Below are 25487 nucleotides of genomic sequence, written 5' to 3'. Positions count from 1 at the left end.
CTACCTAAATTTCCATCTGTTAGGAAGAGATGAGATGATTTCTAAGATCCTATTAAGCTCATAGTTTTGCAATGACACAATTAAACTTGAGCCAACTATTGCTTTTAAGTATTCTAATACTATACAGAAGGTCATAGAAATTTTCTCATGTTACTGAAGGGCCATTATGTTTAGGTAGGCCTTGGGGGAAGACAGAATTTGATCTAGGGCTACTTTAGAGATTTAAATCCACCAAAAAAGAGACAGTTCTGGGACTCATGACCATAGAGGACAAAGTTCTTTCCTTGAAAGGAGCCAAATCTTCAGACAGCTTGGGTTTAATGCTTTCCTTCATATCCAATGTTTGCACATAGTCAACTTAATTCAATAGTAGAGAACTCCTTTTCCACCCAACATGAGGTTACCCTCTACTCTCCAACGCTCCTTCAGACCCTCCCAAGCCAATCAGTGAAATCATGAAACGTTTCTCTATATCAAGGTCTCGAACAAGGGGCTTTAGGGGACTTCCTCAGGTTTCTTTCAACTGTGTCCTCAAACTCCTCCAACCTTAAATCTTCCTTTAAGCCAGACCTACTCCCCAAGACCCTTGCTTTCTGTAAAATGACAAAACACTTTCATTTCACTTCATTGCTAATGTGCGTCTCCTCAGAAAGCCTTTTGCTCCTCCTTCATTACCTTGTTCCCACAGCATGGATTCATGTGTTCAGTGAACAATCACAGAAATTACTGTGTCACTAAGCTATTGTCTGTGCCACTCACCTTACCATTCTCACATTCATTTCCTAGAACAGTAATCTAGTTATTATACACAGGAATATTTTGCATCGCCAGTAAATTTTTAAACTCCCATGAAAAGTGGCCAAATCCCTTTCTCTAGTGCAGATCCTCAACAGCCTGGCGTGGAACAACTTTCAATGGATCAGTAACTAAATCTGAAGGACAGAATAAAACAGTGTTCTTTATTTTTACCTCGTAGGACTCCTGTTACCGAACTAAAGCGAGTTCGCTTCCTGGCGAGTTAAAATCAGACTCTCCATCAGAAGTAGCAGTCACACAAAGTAGAGTGTATTTGCAGCAAATAGGAGACCGCACAGAATCATTTACAAAGTCATGGCTTTCCCTGAGCATGAGAAAGCAGGGGCCTTTTATTTCAGATGGAGAGAGGTGGGTATTCACTTGTGCAGGCTCAGCTGGCACCTCTTGGCTCATCTGTGCAGGCGCTGCTCTTGCAGTGGGGCTTGGTCTGGGTCAGGGTGGTTGTTGATTGCATCTCCTAATATAATAAAAAAAACAATTTGGAGAGACAGTTAAATGCTTCCAAACCTCCCTTGAGTTCCTCAGGGTAATTAGTCAGTGACACCCCTTTATAGCCTTGTGCATTATTGTATTGATGACAGAATGTCCTACGTTTTTTTCAGCACATCTAATTTACTCAGTGTTACTTAAGTCTGGTTATATGCTTCTCTCATGTTAGGTCTCACAATTGCTGAGCAGTTCTTAATTTTTCAAACACATAATGACTCATTAAGTGAACAAAAAGGCTATGTCTGGTGACACATTAATCTATATATAAGTGTTTGACAATAAGTGAAAGAGAATCACTGTCAATCTTACAATGCAGATTTCTTCTTAGTCTTAGTTAAAAAAAAATGGGATGGGGAGAAGGTTATTGAAAAACTAAAAATTGTCCTTATGAGGATCTGGATTTAATTTTGGGATGTCCACAAATCAGAGAAACACCTACCTCTGGTTTCGTTCCAACTAGAGAAACAATTACTTTTCTTTATCTCTCCTGTCAATAAGTAAATATTTATAGAAAAATAACTAGTGTCTTGATTTTATACTGCTTAGCCTTGAGTGTTTTATAAAATCTCACTACCCTCTTCCTTAGAACACAGCCATACCTTATTTGAAAGCTTATCTAACCATTGCATTCTAGCAGGGAATTCCACTGCAATTCTTACATTCCTAATCTATTTTGCAAATCTTATTGGTGAATCCAGAAACAAATTCCTGCAGTTGGAAATTTAGTATATGAAAGGTATGGAGAAACTATTACCTGATGTTGAGACCTTAGGACATTCACATTTATGCTCATCTCTCGCTATCTTCAAGCAGACTACAGAAGCATTAAAGGTCCAAGTGTACATAACAAAACCATAGAAGCACTAGGAGAGAAGTATAAAGGAAAAACCAGTCCTGTATGTCTCCTCCACTCAATACTCTACTACAACACTACTTCACTTCTCACACCAGATGTGTGAATTTTCCACAATTCAAGCAACTCTACAACAGCAGCTGGATGTCATATAATTTAACTAAATTATGACACTATCTAACTGGAGATGGCATGCAGATCCTACAAGTTAAGAGTTCAGTCCTACAAGACTGCTATCCCTTCCAATTTCCCCCTCATTCAACACAGATATACAAATAAATCTTCCTAAAGGCCAAGAGAAGTATGAAACATTGAGATGACGTCTACTGTGGTAGTTCTGCAATCAAGAAAAGATATCTGTATCCCCAAGTTTACTGAAACATCATTTACAACAGCCAAGACTTGGAAACAGCCTAAGTGTCCATTGACAGATGAATGGTTAAAGAAAATGTGGTATATATACACAATGGAATATTATTGTTATAAAAAAGAAAGAAATTTTGCTATTTGTGACAACATGGATGAACTTTGAGAGCATTATGCTAAGTGAAATAACTCAGGCAGAGAATGACAAATATGGTATGATCTCACCTACATGTGGGATCCAAAAAAACTGAACTCATAGATATGGAAAAAATTGGTGGTTGCCAGAGGTGCGAGATGGGAGTGCATGAAACAGGTGAAGGTGGTCAAAAGGTACAAACATCCAGTTATAGGATAAATAAGTTCTGGGGATATAATGAACAATATGGTGGCTACAGTTAACCAGACTGTACTGTATATCTGAACGTTGCTGAGAGAGTAAATGTTAAAAGTTCTCATCACAAGAAAAAAAAATTGTAACTTTGTGAGGTGATGGATGTTGACTAAATTTATTGTGGTAATCATTTTGCAATATATACAAATATCAAATCATCATGCTGTACACCCAGAACTAATACAATGTTATGTGTCAATTATATCTCAATAAAACTGGGAGGTGATAAATAAATACTAAGAAAAAGTGTGAAAGGATGACTACTAAACTGCTAATGGTGATTATTGCTTGGGCGTGGAATGAGGCATTTGGGGTTGGACAGAGACTCTTCTCTTCATGAATACTGTTTTGTAGTTTGAAATATGAGCCTGGCACTGTGCCTAAGCTGGGGATAGAGTTTAACGAGGCCATCTCTCCTCCTTTAGCTAGAAGTCAGCTTGCAACCTAGGGGTAAATGTAATGCAACATCATGAGCACCAAGACCATGTGAGATAAGCACCACACTTTGGAGTCCAGACTTAGAAAACTCTTATTACAGTTATTTTTTAAACACTGGTACAAAATTTCTCACTAAATTGACTATAGTGACTCAGATGAAGGTCTTAAGAAGCTTATACTCTACGATAGACACACAAATCCAGAGATCCACAATAAAATAAAAATATTAATCCACAGTAGAATAAATTCAGTATTTATTATTCAAAATAAAGAAGGAAAATGAAGGATAAAGACAATAGGAAGAGTAAATGAGGTTGAAGATTAGACAGAGTACTTTTCAATTTTTAGGTGAAATGGGACAGGGTAGATAAACAGAGTCCCTGTTACTATAGATCTTAGCATTTTATGGAGTCATAAACCCATTCTGGAATTTGTTTCTGATCCAGAAAATTGCGCAAAATTCAGCGTTTGTCAGTGGAGAACGAAGGAACTCAGGTTGAGAATCTCTCTCATAGACACTTTCGTCTTTGGTTTCTCTTATTTGTCAAACATAAGTAAGGATGGGTTGTGTTATGGGTTTGCTTTCAACTACTGTAAGATCTGTGCTGGGAATGATACAGTAGGGAGCAAGCTCACTTCACAAAAACGATTGCTCTTCTTGATAAGAACCACAATTCTATTTATTAGCAGCCAAATCTAAATGTGAATCAGTATCTTCATCCAAAAGAACCGATCATACTGAGGTTGAAAACTTGCCCTCACCCATTGGATTATTTATGAGTTGCCCCCCTAAAATTCTATGAGTTAGGGGGCAATAAAATTATGAAGAAAAATATGCAAAATTTTCAGTCACAAATTATCATTACCATGAAATTCAAGAATGTGATTTTATTTCATTTGACTTACTATGTGATTGCCATCATGCATATTTCCTCATTCCTGCGAAACTAATTTGAAAAGACACTGTAGACCATTGTGTATTTCATTAAGCTGTAGACAGAGCATACATTTATTACTGTCTTTGCATGTTCCACACTTCCTTCAGGTAAAAGCTGATCAGAATATGAAAAACACTTGCTTGATTTCCGTTTGTTTGGAACCACTGGAAAATAAAAGAGATATGATCATGTAAAAATGAAAATGTAAGAGTGTGTTAGAGAGGACAATAATATTAATTAAATGAAGAAGTCTTTAAATAGAAAAGATATTTAAAACTTTCTCAACACATCAGGGAATAATATGTGTGCAAAATTTGTGGGAATTTGTTACTGCCCAAGGAGAGGTCGTCTGCCTGCTGCAAGACATGCCAAGTATCAAGAAGCAAGGTGGAAGAGAGAAAGAGTTTTACTATAGCTTGCTAGCAAGGCAGAAGATGGTCAACTAATGTTGAAAAGAACCATCTTACAGAACAAAGACTATAGGACAGTTATATAAGAGGCTGGTCTCCAAGTTGGGAAGGCATCTGGTCTCTGGGTGGAGGCATCCATCTGATCTTCAGGTGGGGCAGACTTCTGGTCCTAGTTCCTGATAATCTTTTGTTTTACTGTATATGCATCAGAGACCAGAGCAATGCCCTATACCCAGATCTTTCAGTTGTCTTTTTTCTTTTTTTTGATGAGGAAGATTGTTGCTGAGCTAATATCTGTGCCAATCTTTCTGTAGTTTTTGTGGGATGCCACCACAGCGTGGCTTGACAAGCAGTGTTAGGTCTGTGCCCAGGATCTTAACCCACAAACCCCGGGCCGCCAAAGCAGAGCGTGCAAATGTAACCACTACACCACTGGGTCAGCCCCTCAGTTGTCATTGATGACGGCTATCAACATAGACTTTCTGCCCAGGGGTCACCACATTCTTAAGGAACTCAAAAGAAAAAAGTTATTGACTTATCATAGCTGGGAGGGGCCATAAAATCTACAGAGCATGTATATCTCCTGGAGGATGCATATCCAGCTGGGTTAGTTAATCAGAGGTCATTCAAAGTTACAGCATGGTTTCTTTTCTACAATATGGCTTCCCTCATGTCAACCTTATATTGAGCCAGTATCACTTTTACAGTGTATAAATGTATCAAATCATCACAATGTACACTTTAAATATCTTACAATTTTATTTGTTAATTGTACCTCAGTAAAGCTGAAAAAAATGACTAAAATTATGAGTTAGTACATAAGTTGCCTCAAATCCTTTGTTGGAATAATAGGATGCAAATGAATGAACAAGACAGCCAAAGTCATTATTATTTAATGAATTTCATTAAAGCAAATTATTTAGATAGGTTCTTATAAAAAGGCATTGCTAACATGGGTTCTGTTCAACCTTTTTTTCTCCCTGAAACTCAGCTTTTACAACATTGTATTTCTCATCTTACTAGTGACATATAACCAATGTTTCGTCTTAGAACTCATGAGTATTCCATAACCTGCTTCTAATATTTTAATCTATATTTGATGAAACCACTAATCTGGTTGATTTAAAACAGAAAAAGACAGGATCATGGGTTAGGAGACCTTGTAGACATGAAGCTGTTTCAAGCCTAACTGTCAAAAATTGTTACTCTAGTAGTTAAAGGGTTCAAGTGAAGAGGATAGTAGCTGATGCAACTGCTGAAATAAATTTCTTTTTTAAGATTTTATTTTTCTTTTTTCTCCCCAAAGCCCCCCGGTACACAGTTGAATATCTTTAGTTGTGGATCCTTCTAGTTATGGCATGTGGGATGCCACCTCAGCATGACCTGATGAGCGGTGCCATGTCCGCGCCCGGGATCGGAACCGGGGAAACCCTGGGCCGCCGAAGCGGAGTACAAGAACTTCACCACTCGGCCACAGGGCCAGCCCCTGACATAAATTTCTAATTTAATTAATTTAAATTAAATTTAACAGTGAATACTAGATTCTGTTACTGGAAAATTTTTAAGTTTGTTTGGAACAACTTGGGTATGTAAGTTTACCATTTCAATTATAAATTTTATTAAATCTAGATACAGATTGAATGTACTTTAACTGTAAAACAGTAGATTTTGAAGATTTAGTTCGAAAAATATATAAGTAAGCTTTTCTATATTAATTACACATTGAAGTAATATTTTGAATAAAATAAATAAAATATATTAAAATTAATTTCAGCTTTTTAATGTGGCTGCTAAAAAGTTTATGATTGCATATGTAGTTGGCGTTATCTTTCTACTGGACAGTGATTACTTAGAGCCATGTATAGAAAAGCTTATACTCTTTGCATCTTTTCCTATGGTTTTGGGCATCCTTGAACTAAACAGTTTTAGCTACATTTTAAATGTGAAGGAGGTATAGAGCCTCAACTTTTGTGGATTCTCCTGGGATTTAAAGCATATGTCTTATTATTTGATTTTTATGATCTTGATTAGAACACAAAAATAGATTGAATTCAAAGAACCCCTCATTTTGGTTATATGCTATTAAGTTACTAAGTTGATTGAGGCTTTCCATTTACAGCTCATTGATCTAGTCACCTATAGATCTATCCAGGATGCATTAGAGTTTCCTCCCAAAGGGTCAGAGTAGAGGCACATGCCTACAAAAGAGCAAGAAAAATGTCCACAGCTAAAGTATATATTACTACAATGAAGTGGCTTCAATTGTGATACAGTGATAAAAATCACTGAAAATAGTACCCTTAGGCCAGACTTGATCCCAGATATTCCCTGTTTGGCTTTATGTTTTTGAAGATTAAAAGATTACTATTTATAAAAAGCACTTCTTGGGCCAGCCCCAATGGCCTAGTGATTAGGTTCCATGTGCTCCGCTTCAGCAGCCCGGGTCCCATTCCCAGGCACAGACCTAAACTACTCGTCAGTTAGTGGCCGTGCTATGGTGGTGGCTCATACAGAAAAAAAGAGGAGGATTGGCAGTGGATGTTAGCTCAGGGCAAATCTTCTTCAGTGAAAAAAAAAAAAGTGTTCCTAAACTGATATTTGTGCTAAATATATTAACAGAATTATATTGAATATTTAGTGTATAAAGTCTATTCACATTAGCAATTTAACACATCCACCAAAATTATGTAATGATTACTTTTGTGTCCATCTGCTAGGCTTAGATGACGTTAACATATTAATTTAAGTTTAATTTCAGAATAGATAATACGCACATTTATGAAAGATCAAGAAATACAAAAAGTACAGTGAAAATCTCTTTTCCAATCCTGTTCTCTATCCACCCACTTCCCACCAGCCCTCCACACACATGTAGATGACCACATGCTCAGTGTTTTTATTTCTGGTGCATGTGTACACAGTTTCTTTGGCAAATACAGAAAATCCTGATAGTCTTAAATTTCTCTTTTTACATGAAAAGTAGAATATTGGAAACATAGTTATGCCCATTGCTTTTTTTCACTTGACATTATTTCTTCGAGATCTTTTTGTGTCAGTAAATAGATCCCTTCCATTTTCTCTTTTTTACAGCTGTAGAGTTTTCCACTGTGTAGATACACAGTAATTTATCTAACTAATCCTCTGTTGATGGACAGTTGGATTATTTCAGTAGCAATTCTAACAATTCTTCAGTGAACAACCTTGTGCACAGTCATTTCACAAGTATATTCACAGAGCTAGAATTACTGTTCAAAAGGTATACTCACTTGTCATTTGGGTAGATATTACCAAAATGCCCTCCAAAATGGAATTTGGACTTTCCCTGGCATTATATAAGAGTGTTTATTTCCCCATTGGTATTTTCAAACTTTTATTTTTTTACATTATCACAACCAGGATACTAATGTTCATACAGTCAAGATACAAAACATTCCCATCACATCAAAGAGCCTTCATTTTGCCCTTTTATAGCCACCCATTTGCTTCCCACTCAAAAGCCCTCCTTAACCCCTAAAAACCACCAATCTGTTCTCCATTTCTATAATTTTGCCATTTGAAGAATGACATAAAAATGGAATCATGCAGTGTGTAATGTTTTGGGATGGTTTCTTTCACCCAACATAATTCTCTGGAAATTCATCTAAGTTGTTGTATGTATCAATAGTCCATTATTTTTATCGCTAAAGAGCATTCCATTGGAATGGATGAATCACAGTTTGTTTCCCCATTCACTCATTGAAGGACATCTGGGTTGATCCTAGTTTTTGGCTATTATGGATAAAATTACTCTAAAAATTCATGTACAGGTTTTTGTGTGAACATAAATTTTCATATTTCTGGGATAAATGCACACAAGTGCAATTGCTGGGTCAAATGGTACATGCATATTTAGATTTTTGCTTTGTTTTTTTTGTTGAGGAAGATTGTCCCTGAGCTAACATCTGTTGCCAATCTTCCTCTTTTGGCTTGAGGAAGATTATTGCTGAGTTAACATCTGTGCCAGTCTTCCTCTATTTTTTATGTGGGATGCCACCACAACATGACTTGATGAGCAGTGCATAGATCTGTGCCCCGGGATCCAAACCTGTGAACCCTGGGCCACCAAAGTGGAGCACACAAACTTAAATACTGTGCCAGTGGGCTGGCTCCACACGTTTAGATTTTTAAGGAACTGCCAAAATGTTTTCCAGCGTGGCTCTACCATTTTTATATTCCCATCAGCAATATATGAGTGATCTAATTTCTTCACATCCTCATCAACATTTGGTATTGTCACTATTTTTTTCTTATTTTAACCATTCTAAGAGATGTCAATAATATCCCATTTTGGTTTTAATTTCCCTAAAGGCTAATGAAGTTGAACATCTTTTCAGGTGCCATCTGTATATCTCTGGTGAAATGTCTCTTTATGTTTTTTGCTCATTTTCTAATTGGATTTTTTGTTTACTGTTGAGTTTTCAGAGTTCTGTATATATTCTAGATAGTAGCCCTTTGTTGAATATATGGTTTACAAATAATTCCTGAGATCTTCTTTTGTTATAACGTCTTGTGAATTATATTTCTAATCCAGTAGACTGGAGATGAATTAGTGGGAGTAAAAAGCTCAGATTGCATCTCATTATTTGTTAGTAGGTTTTCAGTGCAAAGTCCACTTACTGCTTAACCATCTAAACTGTGAAATTGGATGTTATGACAGAGTATTTCATGTTTTGATTTTTAATCAGTACCCAATATTTAGTTATCATTCTTGGTAATAGTTACAAGTTTGTTTTTAAGTTTCTCTGCAAAAACCTGTCTGATACCTGACATATTAAGGGAATCTGATGCTTTAAGTTATGATAATAGCACTAAATGTGCTGCATTCCTTATTCCATTTAATTCACCCAAACCCTGATAAGGCTATTATTTTCTTTATTTTACAGATGAAGTCAAGGCCTAAAAAGGGTAACTAGCCCAGGTTGCACAGCAGCAGAAATAAGATTTAAACCAGATCTGAATTATTCCAGAAACTCTTAGCTACCATTCAATATTGTCTCTTTCATGTCAGGTTTTGTTGGGAAATTGTCTGTCTTTTAAAAAAATCATGTGTTAAAGTTGTTATATGTCTCTTACCTAGAGAAGTCCTGAGAGAACTGCTATCCAAAAAGGTTCTGAATGAATTCCCACTTCTGGGCGTGATGGAATAAGAGGGATTGGATTTGCTCTCAGGCCCACTCTAACAAAGCTTAAAATAAGCCTCAAAAGGATCAAATGGATTTCAAGTAATTTAGCTGTATTTTAGAACAGAAACTCAAAAATATTTAAAGAAATTAAAAAAAATCCAACATCCAATAACATAAAATTGATGATACTGGCATGTAATCATAAATTACCAGGCATACAGTTTAACAGTAAAACATATCCCAATACCAAAAGAAAAAAAACCAAAATACATACCTAGAAAAGACACAGCTAATATAATCAGTAGACAAGACTTTAAAACAGCTATTAAAAATATACTTCATATCTCAAGAAGGTTAAAGAAAAGCACAAGCATAAGAAGAGAAATGAAAACTGTAAAAAGATCCAAATTAAACTTCTTGATGTGACAAATATAACCAACTGAGATGAAAGAAACACTAGATGAGATTAACAACAGATAAGACACCATAATACTTTAGAAAAAAGACGTGAAATTGAAGACAAAGCAATTGAAAATAATCAAAATGAAGTTCAGAGGGAAAATATTTTTAAAAACTGAATAGAGCAACATAATGTGGCTTAAAATACATCACACATATACTTAATCTTAGCAAGGAGGGAGTAGGGGTTCAGACAAAAAGGTCTGAAGAAATAATGGCTGAACATTTATCATGTGAGGCAAACTTTAAATCAACAAATCAAAGCTCAATACACTCCGAGTAAAAGAGAGAGGAAGGTAAATGCAACTAAGCACGTCTCAATAAGAAGTAAATGGCAGATTAGCACATGAAAAGATGCTCATGAGTATTAGTCATTATGGAAATGAAAATTAAAATCATAATGAGAAACCACTCCATATCCACTAAATGCTAAAATTATAAAGACTTCCAATATCAAAATTTGGCAACTGTAACTGTCATATGATGAGGATCAAGGCTGTTCCAGGGAGAGAAGGTCAAGGTGTTCCGGCCTACATACTGATCTATATCATCCTCCGGGAAGTATAGGACATGCTGACTTGATTCATATCTAAAGGTATATGACCACATGATAAGCAGACCCCACCTACACTGATACCACTTTAACCACTTCTTTTTACATGATCTTTCCTTTGTTTTGCAATAAATAACCGCATACCTATGCCTTATAAATTGAGCCCTACCCTCAACGCATTGCAGCTCTTCACTGCCTATGGATCCTGTCCTCATGCTATTCTCTGAATAAAAGAGCATTACTACCAGACCTTGAGAGTCCAAGAAGTCTTTCTTTCAACTCCTCGGCTCACCGAGCCCACATCATCATACATTTTTGGTAAGCACGTAAAATGGTACAGCCACTTTGGAAAAAGTTTAACTATCACTTATAAAATTAAATGCTTGTCATACAACTTGGTAGTCCCATTCTTGTATTTAGCCAAGAGAAATAAATTCTATGTCCACACAAAGACTAATACAGCAAGTCTTTAAAACAGCTTTATTCACAACAACCAAAAACTAGAAACAACCTAATATCCATCAATAGGTGAGTAGATAAATAAATTATGGTATAGCCATTCAATTGATTTGGTGAAATCAACAGGCCAAACTACAGAATCAGGCAACAATGCAGAGGAATCACAAAAACATTATGCTAAATGAAAGAAGTTAGACACAAAAGCACTCCCCTCACACTACTCCTGGCACAGCACAAAAGATTACATACTGTAGGAATCCACTTATGTGAAATTCTAGAAACAGATAAACCATAGTGACAGAAAGCAGATCAGTGGGTTCCAGGGGATGGGAGAGGACTGATCTCAAAGGGGCACAACTGAACTTTTTGAAGTGATGGAAGTATTTTATATCACAATTTGAGTGGAAATTACATGACAGTATATATTTGTCAACATCAAGTTATAGACTTAAAATGGATGTGTTTCACTTCTTGTAAATGATAGCTGATCAAAGTGAGAGTGAGAGAGGATATTCTGGAAGCTGTGATCAAAATAGTAATAAGGAAAGGCAAAGTGGGAGCCCGAGCTCTGGTAAGAACTGCACACTCTAAAGCACTAGTGAGATATTTAGGCTGAGATTGTGGAAACAGTTGGTCTGTTTGCAGGGGTGGAGCTGAGTTTGTTAACTCCTAACTCTAACCTTGGGAGAAAAGGGGAGTAAATTTGGCCAGTAAGGCATGGGGCAAAGAAAGAAAAGGGAAAGAGATCCCATGAGCTGTTAGGAGAACTGCAAGTAGATCATGACAATTAAGCAAATTTTTAGAAAGAAGCAAATGCAAATGAAGAGTGGAACTGCTATAACAGAAGGTAGTAAATACTTGGACTGCTCACTCATGGTACAGTTCCTTCAAATGCACTTTTCTGAAAGTATTCACATTCATTTGAACTAAAACACTTGTATTAAACTTTAAAAATAATGTTTGAGGTAAACACATTGCCTTTCTTAAGACACTCTAGCTAGTCAGTGATTTAAGGATTAATTTAGCATTCCATTTCTTAGATAAAACTGTTATGGCCCAAGGGGGGGTCATCTGCCCACCGCAAGAAACGCCAGTACTTCAGAGGCAAGGTGGTAAGAGAGAAACGGTTTTATTGCAGCTTGCTACCAAGGGAGAAGACGGCCAACTAAAAAGAACCATCTTACAGAACAAAGACTACAGGCCAGTTATATAGGCGCTGTTTTCTGGGTGTGGGTAGACATCTGATCTTGGGGTAGGGCAGACATCTGGTCTTAGTTCCTGACAATCTTTTGTTTTACTGTATATGTGTCAGAGGCAGGAGCAATGCCCTATACCCAGATCTTTCAGTTGTCATTAATGATGGCTGTCAGCATAGACTCTCTGCCTGGGGGTCATCACATTCCTAAGAAACTCAGAAGGACAAAGTTATTGACTTATCGCAGCTGGGAGGGGCCATAAAATCTAGAGCATGTGTTAGTGCCTACAAACATAGGTTCCCTTTTGGCCACTGGAATGCCCAGCATATAGCCAGGAAAGGGTTTTTATTTTGCATGCTATAAGCTGGAAGACGAGAGTGAGCCCTCAAATTCATTTCATTTTGTCTAGTCTCCCCGAAAGAGTGGAGGTCAGGGATTTTAAAGGTTTGTGAGGAATGTGGCTGCTTGTGGATGGGGGGGGGCAAATCAGTGGCCTTGCTGGTTGGAGCTTTCCCACCAGCTTACGTTGGACCTTGGAAGGCTGTTTGCAGGGAGGAGGAGGAGATGATAAGGAATCCAGGTGGGTGACTTTGGTTGTTTGTCTCCATGGCAGATAGTGGATTCTGGAGCCAGGGAGCCAGGGAGTAAGCAGGGAAGGAGTGCTTTGGTTTTAATCCCACATATGCTGGATTTAATGTAGGGGAACTGATATCAGGGCCAGCATCACATGTATATTTCCTGGAGGGTGCATATCCAGCTGGGTTAGTTAATCAGAGGTCATTCAAAGTTACAATATAGTTTCTTTTCTACAATATGGCTTCCCTTATGTCAACCCTGTGCTGAGCCAGTATCAAAACCAGATAGGATTCCTTTGGGGAACAGTTAGTAAACTAAGAATAATTCTAAGAGTAGCCACTTTTGACAAATTAGAAATCTCACTCACAACAGTTTATTCTTCTGAAATAACCCCCTTCTTTAGAACTCTCCTTAGTTTTAGTGTGCAAAGAAGTTTCCAAATCAGACATGCTTATTTATGTTTACGTCTACCCATATCTACCCAGACATACTGAAAGGTTAAGAAGTCACACAGCACAGGATAACCACAGCAACTTGAAGTAATTTCAAATATTTTTTAAAGTATATAATACAATCACAAAAAGTTTATTTCAATTGTCAAAATTCTTATAATTTCTCAAGTGCAAAGATACTTTAGCACATTCCACTAAAGGCTGTTCCTTTATAAGAAGGAAAATTTCACTTTGGTCTACTTCCAGGTTTGTACAAAGACCATGCAAAGTGAATTTTATTTTGAAAACGTTTTTGGTTAGAGTGTGCTTTGATCAAAAGCTTAGTCAGTTAGCTTTCAAAGAATAGTTTTGGTTGAAAATTATCTAATTTGCAGTTAAATAAAATAATCTATAAGGAAAATGTTTTAAAACTATTTATATTTTTTCAAATTCATTTGATTTAATAGCAAACTAAATGTTTAAAAAACGACCATGTCACCCAGGGAAGTCCCTAAAACATTTTCCACATCTAATGCTTTGTTTTTAAGTTGTGCTTGCTTATAGAAACCAGAGCAGAACAATGTCAGGTGGCCAAACGGCAGAACCGGTCCAAACCAGAAAGGTCCAAGATGGCACGGGGTGCCACGCACAAAAAGTAATATGTGCAAAAGGTACCCTGTGCAAGAAGGGAAGATCTGCACATGCCCCAAATGCCTGCACCCTGAGGGATGACTGGGAGACACCTTCCCCTTCACGTCACATAAGAACCCTGCTCACCTTCCCTTCAGGGAGAAGATGCTGTAGGGCAGGAGCTCTGCCTCCACCGCTCGGTGATCAATGAATAACGTTTCTGCTCTGCTATTCTGAACCCCATCTTGTTCTGTTGGTGTCTGAGTGGCTCCCAGTAAAAGGACCCACTTGTGGGTCACTGGTCCCTTAGGGCTCGGTAACGACAAAACTATTTTCACTTTTCATGCTGTCAAAAAATAAATTCAGTAATTTTTGTTTAGTATTTGAAATACAAAGCAATTGGAAAAAATATTTCAGTTACATTTTAAAAATCTGATCTCACTCACCTTTTCCTGGTAGATGTAAAGAGGCAGAAGAAAGCAAATGCTGTAGAAATGTTACTGTAAACTCATAGATCTTTAAATTCCCTTTGGGGTATTTATGCATACACTCCATCTCTAGCCATCTAATTAAATGTAAAAGAAGACAAAAGAGCCTTTGGTTGTCAGGTAAGAGTTACTTCTGTCCCTGAGGAGATGGGATATAGATTTATTCCAGGAGATCACCTTACCTTGTGACGCTTTGTGAAACGGTTTCATCAAGTTCTCTGCTCAAATAGATGAGATTGATTCATTGACTCAGTTAATCATTCTTGAGTCCCTCCTGTGTTCCAGGCAGTACTAGGCACTGGAAATGTAAAAAGAAACTCGATCAGACCAGGTTTTGTCCTCAAAGAATTTACGCTCTTGTAGAAATGAGTGATAAGTAAACTGTAGGGGCAAAATTATAATTCAGTAGGGTCAAAGTGCTACAATGTGCAATCCACACTGGATAGCCATGCCATCTCAGGAGGGACACTGACTTGGACACTGATTTTGAGATAAAACAAAGGGTAGGGGCGGGTGTCAGAGAAGGGATTTGGAAAGGTATGCTACAGGAGTAGTCCTCTAAATACATTGAGATGTAAGTCAGAGAATCTGGCTTATAAGGAAGAAAGCGCTGTCCACTATCCCCACCCTAAGGGCCAGTGTTTGCAAAAACTCAAGGCTAGAAAGAGAAAGAGGATAAAGTTTCATTGGAGTTGGGAGATTTGAGAGTTAAGGGTGTAGTGTACACGGCATAAGATTAAGGGAGAAGAAGTAAACTGAGTCAAGATGTGAAGTTAAAGCTAAAGGTGCTGAATTTTACTAGGATGAGCCATTGAAGATGTTTTTAACTGGTTGAGGATGTAATCATATTAGTACTTTAGGAAGATCATTCCCCATCCCTCGTCTTCAGACGGAGTTTGAATTAGAGGGGAGGCTAGAACAATGAGTACTTATAATATGGAAGAATTCCAAGATGAGGTCCTATAAGTGTTTGGCTAATACGGAGAGGAGATAAAGGCCACTGAATAGTTCAACCCCAGGGTCTCAAAGGCTATTGTGTGAATGGATGAATCATCCCTTTCACAATAAATCCACCCAGAATAATAGCAGGAGTTGGGAAGGAAAAGAAGATTGTGAGTCAAAGTCTACAATTAATAATAATTACAACAGCTAATAAGGATTAAGTCATTTTTGTATGCCTGGCACTGCGGTAAGAATTTTATAAAGATTACATTTTCTAATTCCCAGAACACTCCACGGATTGTAGGCAGTAATCAGAAGACCTATACTTGGCAGTAAAACTAGGAGTAGTGAGGTGGCTAGAGATTTAAGAGACTTTCTTGGATGTAACATGTATTTTCTTTTTGAGTTCATAACAGTTTACATCATTGTGAAATTTCAGTTGTACAGTATTTCTTGTCTGTCACCAAATAAGTGCTCCCCCACCGCCCTTCCCCTGGTACCACTGAACTGTTTTCTTTGTCCATGTGTTTGCTCATATTTCACATAGTAGTGAAATCATATGGTGTTTGTCTTTCTCAGTCTGACTTATTTCCCTTGGCATAATACCCTCCAGGTCCATCCACATTGTTGCAAATCGCATGATTTTTTTCTTTTTCTACTGCCGAGTAGTATTCCATTGTATATATATATATACCATGTCTTTATCCAATCATCAGTCAATGGGCCCTTGGATTGTTTCCATGTCTTGGCTATTGTGAATAGTGCTACAATGAACATAGGGGTACATACATTAATATCTTCTTTTAGGTTTGTTAATAGTTGCTTCATGTACTTTGGTGCTCCTGTGTTGGGTGCATAGATATTTATAAGTGTTATATCTTTTTGGTAGAATGCCCATTTGATCATTATATACTCCCCCTCTTTGTCTCTCTTTACCTGTCTTATCTTGAAGTCTACTTTGTCTGATATAAATATTGCAACACCTGTTTTCTTTTGTTTGCCATTAGCTTGGAGTATTGTTTTCCATCCCTTCACTCTGAACCTTTGTTTGTCATTGGAGCTGAGATGTGTTTCCTGGAGGCAGCATATTGTTGGGTCTTGTTCTTTAATCCATCTTGCCACTCTGTCTTTTTATTGGAGAGTTCAATCCATTTATGTTTAGGGTGATTATCGATATATGAGGGCTTAATGCTGCCATTTTATCACTCATTTTCTGGTTCTCCTGAATTTCCTTTGTTTCTCATCCATTGTATTTTGGTCTACCAATTGAGTTGTATAGTTTTTTATGTTGTGTTTCTTTGTTTTCTCCTTACTTATTATTTCTGCTTTTTTTTTAGTGGTTACCATGAGGTTTGTATTCAAAATCTCATAGATAAGACAGTCCATTTTCTGATGGCCTCTTATTTCCTTAGACTAAACTGATTCAGTCCCTTTCCTCTTCCCCTCCTAAGTTGTTTTTCTTACATCTTATTCCATCTTGTGTTGCTAGTTTGTGGTTAAAATGACAAGGTTATCTTTGTTTTTGGTGGTTTCCTTCCCTTTATCTTTAGTGCTATACTTGAGTATTTGCTAACCTGTTCTGATGTATAGCTACGATTTTCTGATTTGGTCTACCTATTTACCTCCTTACTCCATGCTTTATAATCTCTTTCTCCCCCCCACCCCCCACCTTTTTTTTCAGGTGTGAGGGCCTTCTTGAGGATTTCTTGTAGGGAGAGTCTCATGGCTACAAACTCCCTTAGCTTTTGTTTATCTAGGAATGTTTTTATTTCTCCATCATATCTGAAGGATATTTTTTCTGTATAGAGTATTCTTGGCTGAAAGTTTTTTCCTTCAAAGATTTGAATATGTCATTCTAGTCTCTCCTAGCCTGTAAGGTTTCTGCAGAGAAATTGCCTGAAAGCCTGATAGGGATCCCTTTGTAGGTTATTTTCTTCTGCCTTGCTGCCCTTAGTATTCTTTCTTTGCCATTCACTTTTGCCAGTTTCACTACCATCTGCCTTGGAGTAGATCTTTTTACACTCACATATTTAGGAGATCTGGTAGCTTCTTCCACATGAATTTCCATCTGTTTTCCTAGGTTTGGGAAGTTCTCTGGTATTATTTCTTTGAACAAACTGTTCCATTCTTCTTCTCTTCTCCCTCTTGAATACCTGTAATTCTTATGTTGCATTTCCTAATTGAGTCAGATATTTCTCAGAGACTTTCTTCATTTCTTTTTAGTCTTAGTTCTCTCTCTTCCTTTATCTGGAGCATTTCAACATGTGTAGCTTCAATTATGCTGATACACTCTTCTATGATGTCTGCTCAAGCATTCAGGGAATCCATGTTTTGTTTTATTTCTTCCATTGTGTCTTTCATCTCTAGTATTTCTGATTGATTCTTCTTTATAATTTCAACCTCTTTTGTGAAGTAGCTCCTTAACTCATTGAATTGTTTCTCTACCTTCTCTTTTAACTCATTGAGTTTTTTGATGATAGCTATTTTAAATTCTTTGTCATTCAGATTACATATTTCTGTGTCCTCAGGACTGATTTCTGGTACTTGTCATTTTCTCTCTGGTCTGAAGATTTAATATAATTTTTGATACTGATAGAGGGTGTGGCTCTGTTTTTGCACATCGTGGTATTATCTGTTCCCAGTTACTGCCTATCACCACTGAATGGTGGTCAAGAGTCACATATTCTGAGTCCACTGCCTTCAACCAAGATCCCAGGCTCTGGAGCCAGTGCTGGCCTGGTGAGGGGAACAGTCATTTTCTTCTGGGTGCTCTTGGGGTTTTCCCACTCTACTCTTGCTATCTGCTCTCATAGGGTGTTGGCTTGATGGAGTCATCCCCTGGGATAGCTTTCACCCCAACAAAGGGCTTCCCTCTAGACTGCAAATGCCCTTGGGGATCTTTGACTTTCCCACAAACCAATGTCCCCTTCCCACTTCCTTCCCTCTTGGAGGCTGCCCGCAGTCCCAGATCGCAGTCTTTTGGGGAGGAAATGAAGTTATCTCTTACCCCATTCCACCTCCTCTGCAGGGGGCTCCAGCCTCTCCACCCTCTGTTGTATGGCTGCATGGGTCTCTCAGATATCTTTTGTGCTGTGTTTGGATGTTCTCCGTTGGAGTATGAATGTATTTTTTGTTGTATGGTGGAGGGAGGAGATTATTGGGAGAACTCACTCTGCCATGATTCTGACATCACTTCATCAAGACTTTCTTGTGTGTGGGAGCAGTTAATGATCTGGAAGCAGTTTAGTAAAGTGACACCACTTTCTGACCCTGTGAAGTCTGGGATATGGAATGATGAGAGGGCTATGGGGGAAGTTATGTCCTCGGAAGAGAGGCAAAGACATACAAGAAATCTTTGAAAACTCAGTTGTGGATGAGCGTTAGTTTGCCGTAATGTAAAATGACCAGGGAGACAGGTTCAGACACAGAATGTAAAAGTTTGAGAAGATGAGAAACAGAAGAGATTTCAATCAGGGAAGCACAGAGACATAGGGAGTAGGACTGAAGGTGAGTGGACAACCGCACAGGACCTGAAGATGTCCAATGGAAACATATCTAGCATCCAGTAATATTGAACAAAACTGAATTATCATATATCCAGACAATCCTTGTGTGTTTAAGGGCTAATTCACAAAAGCTGCAAATGTTTTGTTGCAGTTTTTTGTTGGTTTGTGATTTTTATTATTGCTGCCCACTTCATTTTTCTCCCACTAAACCCTGACTTATGATCATGACCTGGATGCTCACTAATCTTCTAGTGTGATCAAGACCCCGAGTAGGGTACCATATTCACGGTAGACACTTAATGTCTCTGTTATGGAAAGCAGTGGGTTATGTCAGAAAAAGTGTGGAGTTTGGATGCAAAACCTGTCTCCTCTATGATGCAAACTTGTACAAATGATTAACACTTTCAAATCATTTTCCATCTATAAAAAGGGGATGAAAAGGTCTATCTCATATTGTTGTGTACTAATTGAAATAATGTTTATAAGGTTAATCTCTGGACAGGATAGGTATTCAATAAATGGCAGCTATCATTAATCATCCCTCTAAAAAAAGTTTCTTGAAAGGAGGAGCCATATTTTCATTCATTTATCACTCATTTAACTAACATTTGACGTGCATTCTGTTAACAAAGTGAATTTCAAATTTATTTCTTTCTCTCCATCTATTTTTTCAGAATCATTTTCTTTGATCTGTAGTTTTAAAATATAAATTTTCTTGTAGGATTTCCCACAAGACATTTAACTCTTTGCCTATTTCCTCTTGGTGTAATTTAACTATTCCCTATAACCTGGAACTTAGGTAGAATGTGATTAGATTAAGCTTTAATTATTTTTGACAGGAATACTTCATAGGTAATACTGTGTACTTCCTATTCCGTGATATCAGGAGGCACATAATGTCAAATGGTCCAATTAGTAATGTTGTTAAGTTTGATAACTTTGTTGAGATCATGATAAAGACATCTTTCCTTTTTAAAGGTATCTTTTTCTCTTTGCAATTAGTAAGTAATTGGAGGCGGTGATATTTTGCTACTTTGTGACTATCCTGGTTCGCAATAACTATTCATGATTACAGAATGCCATTGATAATCCTTATCTCAATCAAGATTTTTACTGGATCTTGTGAAAGTGTTGATTGTTTAAGTTCACTATTTCTTTTATATTCGTTAGTTCACAATCTTCTGTTAAAAAAAAAGGAGGGGGAGAGAAGATCCAAGATGGTGCCGTGAGTAGTCCTCTTTGTCTCTCCCCCTTTGAGTCTACAATTATTTGGACACTTATCGCTTGACAAAGGATATCCAGACAGCATCTCAGGACGTCTGAGATACCCACGCGACTATACATCGGAAGGCGGACGGACTTTCCTCCGGGAGGATGTGGAAATAGGTGAAAACTCTCCGACCCCGACGAGCAGCCTAGTACCCTCAAACGGCTTTCTTCCAACGGACTCCCCCAGAGGATCTACACACATCTAGGGCAGGAGCGAGCACACAACAGAGGAGCGACGGTGGAAACAGGTGACCAGAACCATACCTAAACCCCCCGCAATTACTCCTAAACGCAGAGGGAAACTTTGGAGTTGCACACCTGAGCCCATGGGGAGAGTCTCTCCCCGCCATTGGCGGGGAGACCCCGCCTGGTGTTCGCGGCACCCGGAGGGTCCCAGAGAGAGTCGCTGAGGGTACGGAGGTCTCCCAGCTGCCGTTGCCCGCCCTGTGGGAGTAGGGATTGCCGGAGATCTCGGAGAGGACCGGGGCTGGGGGAACTTTCAAAGGCCGGCTCTGCGACCCGGACGGGAAGCGCTGGAGTTCCGCCCGGGCAGCAGACAAAACTCTCTGTCTGCCATTAGCAGAGGGGCTACGCCCAGCATTCAGGGCTCCGGGAGAGGCCCGGAGAGAATCACAGAGGGCGGGGCAACCCCCAGCTGCCGTTGCCCGCCCCGTGGGACTAGGGATTGCCGGAGATCTCAGAGAGGACCGGGGCTGGGGGAAGTTTCAGAGACCCAGCTTCGTAGCCTAGGGGGAAACCCTACAGGCTCACAGTAGCCTTAGGGAAAGCCTCTGCACAGCACCAGTAGAAGGCACCCAGCCGCCAGCCACAAGGCTGGAAGACCCCAGGGCAAAAGCAGCATAGCTAGGTGAACTAACCACAGACTGTAGAAGATACCAATAGCTCTCCTGCGACCCATAGAGGACAAGTGAGATTTTGTGGGTGCCGACAGCAACGGAGCGACAAATATAAGTGATCCCACCCCTGGCCGCTGGAAAAGCCCATAACACCGTTGCAGACCCCAAGGAGAGAGCACATCTAGGTGGGCTGCAACAGTAGGCACCAGCAGCCTGAAGCCCCCCTGTGACGGCCCCCACGGCAGAGGAGGGAATCCAAAGGGCCACTGTGGCTACGAGGAGGGGCCCAGGCCCAGTTAGCAACTGCAGACAGGGTTCCTGGTTGGTGCAGTATAAACAGCTGCTCCCCCACCGCAGCAGCTGAAACAAGTGAAAGGAGCAACTAAACTCTATCTTCATGTGGAGGCACAAATCAACAACATCAAGCAATATGAAAAAATACATTAATCTCCAGAACAGAAAGAAAGTAACAAATACACAGAAAACAATCCCAAAGAAAATGAGATATATAACCTAAATGATGATGCCTTCAAAACAGCCATCATTAAAATTCTCAATGAGTTAAGAGAGAATTCTGACCGACAACTCAACGAGTTCAGGAGCTATGTCACAAAAGAGTTTGATACGATAAAGAAGAACCAAACAGAAATATTGGAAATGAAGAACACAATAGAGGAGATTGCTGAAAAAAAAAAAAAAAGGAGGGGGCCAGCCCAGTGGCGCAGAAGTTAAGTTTGCACATTCCGCTTCTCGGCAGCCCGGGTTTGCCGGTTTGGATCCTGGGTGCGGACATGGCACCGGTTCGCAAGTGCCATGCTATGATAGGCATCCCACATATAAAGTAGAGGAGTATGGGCATGGATGTTAGCTCAGGGCCAGTCTTCCTCCACAAAAAGAGGAGGATACGCAGTAGTTAACTCAGGGCTGATCTTCCTCAAAAAAATAAAAATAAAAAATTTAAAACTTTAAAAATTAAAAAAAAAACGAGTCTTTCCATGTTAACTGAAGAAGAATTACATTTCCATCTAAAAAATGGACAATATATCTTTAGTTCTTTCTCTTTAATTACCAATTTTCAGAGTAAGAAGTTAAGTGTTTCTAGTGACTTCTAACGGTAACACATACCTTTTTTTCCTGTCTCACTCTCTTTTTCATTTCACAAAAGTCAAGGCTATTATTTATTCAGCGTTTGGCAATCAAAGCTATTATTCTTTTTGATGTTCAAAATATCACCAATTTGGACTGTGACTACCCCTTCAAGATACTTCCTGTACCCTATTGATTTGGCCGATCAGATGTAGAATCAATCATTTCTCCAACGATCTCTGGTTCATTTTAATGGCCAATGGTGTTTGGGAAGCAAGGACTAATATTTAAATGTGCTTGTTGCTACTGGGATAGCACTGCTTCAACGCCCTTCCAGTGGAAAGTGAAAAAGTACACATAACATTAACATATATTTGTTTTAACTACAATACACATAACTATAATTATGTATCCATTTTGTTATATATATATTAAAAACAGATATATTTAAACAAAATATTTCAAATTTACAGGAAAGTTGTGAGAAGACAAAGGCCTTCCATATATCCTTTATCCAGATTCCCCAATAGTTAACAAGTCGTACATTTTTCTTACTTCTTTCTCTTTCTTTCTTTATATAGTTATAGGCTTTTCCTGACTTAGGTGAAAGTAAATTGCACTTGATGCTCATTATGCTTAACACTTCTACAAACAAAACCTTTTTCCTACAAAACCACCATACAACCATCAAAATTAGGAAATCATCTTTGATATAATTCATCATCTACTATGTATATTGATATTCCTGATTCATATTGAATGTTTCTTTTTGTTTTCCTCTGGCTAATTCAGTCTTGCTTTGTGAATCAATCTAAAACAAAATTTTTAAAAAATATTTGAATTCAGCCCACTTGTTGTTTTTTCCCATGACACATCTTTGGTTTCAGATCTCTCATATTGTTTCTGGTTATATTTATTTATGTATTATGTTATTATGTGATTTTCATTGTGTGGTATACTTTCTTTGAAAATTATTTTACTTTTACATTTTTTCTTTTGCTATTTAGGAAGGCTTCTATTTTTATCTTAGTGGTTACCTTTGGCTGGTAACTTTTGTGTTCTATTCTTAGTCTCCTTTTTCCTTTTGTTATTTGATTTGATAAATTTAAATGATATTGTTTGACTTCCAACTATTACCTATGCTGCAATCACATTCTCTATCCCTTTTTCTCTTGTATCTATTTTTTTAAGTTGTGCTATTTCTGCTTTGTTACAGCATTTAACGTTTACCCATGATTTTTCTCTTTATCTCACCTTTGTTAACTCTTAAATCTACTTTTGCTAAAGTTCCCCGCTTATCTTGGGTACAAGAAACTTGATGTCCTCTACATTTAAGGATGGGCTTGTGTATTCAATAGACTCTGAATTCAAGCATGGTAATCACTAATTTTCTACTGGCTTGATAGTTGAAGGACAGCTTTTTGGAAATAAAATCCCTATTTCATACTTTCTATTCTTGAGTTTCTCAAAAATACTGTTCTGCTATTTCCTTGCTGTGTTTGTTGCTGTCTAGAAGTCTGTTGCCAACCTGATTTATTTTTTTTTCTTGTTATTTCCATTAAGAAATGTCTCAGAGCTGATTAACACATTTTTGCCAGGAACATCTTGGGCCTTTCAATCTGTAGATTTAAGTTTTCTTTATGTCAGGGAAATTTTCTTGAATTATGTTTTTAAATATCAGTTCTATTTCAGTTTTGTTTTCCTTCTTCAAGACCTCAAATAGGTAAATATTAGATCTTCTTTACCTGTTTTCTGTATATACAATTTACTCTTTGATGTTTTCCACCTCTTTATTTTTATTTTTTACTTTTGACTCTTTTAATTTCTATGCTGTCTATCCCTATTGTAAACTCAGCCATATCTATCTTTACTTGGGCACTTGTAATTTAGTCTTCCTTCTGAGATTAATTTCCTTTTGCTTCAACTTATTTCCTGAGTTTGGTCAACTCTTACTTCACATCTTCCTTCTGTTTGTGCATTTCTATTCTGATTTTTTTTTTTAATTCTGGATTTACAGTATTATTTCATATATTCAGTGCTTGTTTAATTATATTTAATTTCTGTTTAAGTGTTATGTTTCATTTCTCATTTGCCTTGAGCTTTTTATAGATGGGGAGAGTGTTTTCTTCAGCTGAAAAGATCTGATTCTCATTTTCTGTTTCCTTCTTTTAAAGTCTTTGTGTGGATGATATGTTTGTATTTTTGGTATTGGATTTTCCTGAATAAACATCAACAGATAATCTTACAAAGTGCAGATTGGACAGTTTAAGGAGTTTGCCTGCTTGGTTTCTGTTTTTAGTTTCAAGAGTGCAATCTTTTGCCTCAACAGTTAGATAAAATTTTTTAAAAATATCTCTTGTGATTTGTCTTCTTTTGATTCTTTGCTTGTCTTGTTTAGCCTTTTATCATCTGTCACTTTTGTCTTCCTTTAAACACGGCATCTCCAAAGGATATCTAATTCCAAGAGGCATCACTCAACACCAAAGTGGTGCTCTCTCCAAACTGCTGCCACTGCTCTCATGAACTTTCCAAGTTCTTTCCTTTCTACATTCTGGTAAATAATCTTCTGACCCAACAGATCAGACCTGTCCTCACTATATCTTCACTCATATTAAAATGGAGAATCCTTACCTGATTGTGCTCTAGTGTGGTCCAGAGAATCAAGTCTGCTACTCAGATGTTTTTTCATGGATATAAAGCTTATAATGTCCTCTGCCTCTTGGGTAAGCTATAAGCTGGGTTTGGATGGTTTTATTTTTCCTCTTTGTTTTAAGGGGACAATGTGTGGATGAACTTAAATTTGGGTGGCCATCATATCTTATGTGATGCCAGAATTACATTTCTTTTTTAATTAAAAAATAGAGAGAAATTAAACTTTATTTCTGCTTGAAATGTGGATTGACATTCTGTTGTATTACCATCACATTTTATAGGTAAGAAAACAGAATCTCAGAGAGATCAATGTGCCTAAAGTAACAGACTTGCTTAGGGAATGGGCTGAATAAAATAATCATCTCTTTGAAAAACGTATAGGTTAGTCTAGTTCACTGGCCCTTAAACTTTTTAGTCTCAGGGTCCTTTTGCACCACTAAAAATTATTGAGTACTCCAAAAGAGCTTCTGTTTATATGGGTTCTATTTATCAATATTTACCATATTAGATATTAAAATGT

At 37.8% G+C, this 25487-nt stretch overlaps 1 long non-coding RNA gene across 1 annotated transcript; it reads right to left on the bottom strand.

Annotated features, from left to right (window-relative positions):
* Nucleotides 1-1043: 1043 nt before the first annotated feature.
* LOC111774960 (uncharacterized) lies at nucleotides 1044-21208 on the bottom strand. Its single transcript, XR_002810325.2, has 6 exons — nucleotides 20691-21208; nucleotides 14838-14953; nucleotides 14614-14732; nucleotides 14315-14513; nucleotides 4260-4455; nucleotides 1044-1273 (listed from the first exon to the last, which is right to left on the bottom strand). It is a non-coding gene; the product is annotated as an uncharacterized lncRNA (long non-coding RNA).
* Nucleotides 21209-25487: the final 4279 nt, after the last annotated feature.

This window comes from Equus caballus, chromosome 9 (genome assembly GCF_041296265.1).
Source record: "Equus caballus isolate H_3958 breed thoroughbred chromosome 9, TB-T2T, whole genome shotgun sequence".
NCBI lineage: Eukaryota > Metazoa > Chordata > Mammalia > Perissodactyla > Equidae > Equus > Equus caballus.
This window is presented reverse-complemented; position numbering and strand designations above follow the sequence as displayed.